The sequence below is a fragment of the Geotrypetes seraphini genome, chromosome 2 (genome assembly GCF_902459505.1).
Source record: "Geotrypetes seraphini chromosome 2, aGeoSer1.1, whole genome shotgun sequence".
Taxonomy (NCBI): domain Eukaryota; kingdom Metazoa; phylum Chordata; class Amphibia; order Gymnophiona; family Dermophiidae; genus Geotrypetes; species Geotrypetes seraphini.
The window spans coordinates 521,059,206-521,062,478 of record NC_047085.1 but is presented as its reverse complement, the minus strand read 5'-3'; positions in this window follow the sequence as shown (position 1 = coordinate 521,062,478).

Sequence of the window (3,273 nt, the reverse complement as noted above, 5' to 3'; positions counted from 1 at the left end):
TATAGCTGCTGTACATCAACTTGGGTAAACCTTTTCATAAATGCTGTTAACAAATCCCAATAAATAAATAGAGATGGAAAGCAGGTTAATGTTTAACCATTTTAATTGAAGATATTGCAAAAATACAACAATTAAAAGAGAATAAGAACATGACTGAAATCATCTCATTGGTACATAATATCCACCAACTCCCCCCATCCCCACATTATAAATACCAAGATAATAATGACCATGGTTGGAAATAGAAAATATGAGACAAATAGACCAACAATCCAGCCAGTAAAAAGAATACCATAAAACCTACCCAACCCACCCACCCCCTCCAGTTATATGACACACCACCCACCTCTCTCCTCGGGACCCCTTCCCCACACATGCTACTTACAAAGAATTAAGAAAAAGGCTTCTAGCCCGGTGTGGAAGGGAATAAAACCAAAAATGGAAAGCAGGTTAAAGAGAATCCCAGACTGAAAAAGCATTAACTCAGATGGAGTGATCAATTCTTTTGTATCAAACAGTTAAAATAACTCGACCAAGACCTGACCAAAAGCAATTGGTCAAGTAGCCTGTATGCAAATCTCTGCACACTTGAAACTGCCTCTCTGATTGGAGGAGTCAAGAGGACACTAACACTGGTAGAGCCAATCAGATATTTGCTATCATGTGATGGTTCGATGAATCATGTTCTCAGTGAGGAGAGACAGATGAGGAATGCAGTGGTACCATGACTGACTATATATAATAGCAATAGTGTGTCACTTCAAGGCCTTCATAGCTAAATTTGATACTGAGAAAGTCCCAAGACTGCAGCATGTAAAAAGAATAAAACAAAGAATAATGTCCATAGCCATTCTTCAAATTGCTGATATCATGTCCTTAGCAGTAGTGACAGGTTCAAAGTGCTTTGCAGCAGAACCCACGATGATTTTGCTCTGACCTCATACGCACACAAAAAATTGTTCAGCCTGATGCTCTCTATTAATAGAGACTAAATTAATGTTGGTTTGGCTTCATCACCAAAAAATAACCAAAATGCACATTCGGCCTTGTTTTGGTTTCAGATATTGAGGGAGCTTCGAGAGGTTCTGGCGGGTCCTCTTAAAGAGTTGTTCAATAAATCTTTAGAGACGGGAGAGGTTCTGCAGGACTGGAGAAGAGTGGATGTGGTCCCTCTTCACAAAAGTGGTTGTAGAGATGAAGCGTGAAACTACAGGCCGGAAAGCCTCACTGCAGTTATTGGAAAATTATGGAAACGTTGCTGAAGGAAAGAATAGTGAAATTCTTAGAATCTAATGGATTACAAGATCCAAGGCAGTATGGGCTTACTAAAGGTAAATCGTGCCAAACGAATCTGATTGAATTCTTTGACTGGGTGACCAGAGAACTGGGTCACGGACATGCGCTAGATGTAATTTACTTAGATTTCAGCAAAACCTTTGACACAGTTCCTCATAGGAGACTCTTAAACAAACTCCATGGGCTGAAGTTAGGGCCCAAAGTGGTAAACTGGATTAGAAACTGGTTGATGGACAGACGCCAGAGATGGTAGTTAATGGAATTCACTCGGAGGGAAAAGTGATCTCTCAAGGATTGGTGCTGGGATTGATTCTGTTCAATATATTTATGAGTGACATTGCTGAAGAGTTAGAAGGTAATGTTTGCCTTTTTGCGGATGATACCAAGATTTGCAGCAGAGTGGATGGCCCGGAGGGAGTGGAAAACATGACGAAGGATCTGCAAAAGTTAGAAGAATGGTCTAGTGTCTGGCAACTAAAATTCAATGCGAAGTGCAGAGTGATGCATTTGGGGGGTAGAAATCTGAGGGAACCATATGTGCTGGGAGGTGAGAGGCTTGTAAGCACTGACAGAGAGAGGGACCTTGAGGTGATTGTGTCTGAGGGAAAACTGCTTGAGTACCTGAATAAATGCATGTAAACCATTCTGAGCTCCCCTAGGAGAACGGTATAGAAAATTGAATAAATAAAAAAAATAAAAATAAAGGCATCTAAACAGTGTGATAAGGCGGTGGCTGCAGCCAGAAGGATGCTAGGCTGTATAGAAAGAGGAGTAACCAGCAGAAGGGAGGTGTTGATGCCCCTGTATAGGACATTGGTGAGGCCACACTTGGGAGTATTGTGTTCAGTTTTGGAGGCCATATCGGCAAATGATATAAAAATATTTGAAGCAGTCCAGAGGAAGGCAATGAAAATAGTAAGAGGTTTGAACCAAAAGAAGTACAAGAAGAGACTGGAAGACCTAACTCTGGAGGAGAGGAGGGACAGGGGAGATATGATACAGACATTTAAATACTTGAAAGGTGTTAATATAGAACCAAATATTTTCTAGAGAAGGGAAAATGGTAAAACTAGAGGGAATAACTTGAGGTTGCAGGGAGGAAGACTTAGGAGTAATGTTAGGAAATTCTTTTTCACAAAGAGGGTGGTGGATGCCTGGAATGCCCTCACGAGGGAGGTGGTGGAGAGGAAAATGGTGATGGAATTCAAAAATGCATGGGATAAACACAGAGGATCTCTAATTAGAAAACAAATGGTATAAATTAAAGAACTAAGGCCGGTATTGGACAGACTTGTATGGTTTGTGACCCACATATGGTGATTCGGTGTAGGATTGGTCTGGGGAGGGAATCAATGGAAACTCTACTAAATTGGAACGAGGATGTTACTGGCCAGACTTTACATCTGCAAACAACGGGATGGTTGGATAGGCTGGAGTGAGCTTGGACGGCAACTTCAGCAGTTGGAACTCAGGACAATACCAGGTGGACTTTAGTCTATGGCCCAGAAATATCAAAAAGAGACAAGTTAATTTAATCATGTATTTTTAATGAGAATAACTACTAGGCAGACTGGATAGACCTTTTAAGTCTTTATCTGCCGTCATTTACTGTGTTACTATAAAACTAAGAATTTTTTTCTGGCCTGTGGGTGTCCTCCTCTCCACAAACATAAAGAAGCACCCCCCACGCATTGCTAGCATTGCTCTCCTCTCTGAGAACCAGGGCTGTGGAGTCGGAGTCGAGGAGTCGGAATCGGAGGAAATTTTGGGTACCTGGAGTCGGAGTCTGAAGTACATAAAACTGAGGAGTCGGAGTCGGAACATTTATCTACCAACTCCATTTTTGAACTTGGCATACCAATCACGAGCGATTCTTTCAGCTATAGCACCCACTATATACACAGCACAAATGTTGCGAGCAGCTTCTGCGGCCTTAGAACCTTGATTAAAAGCAAAAAGGTGGTGTCGAAAATGCTC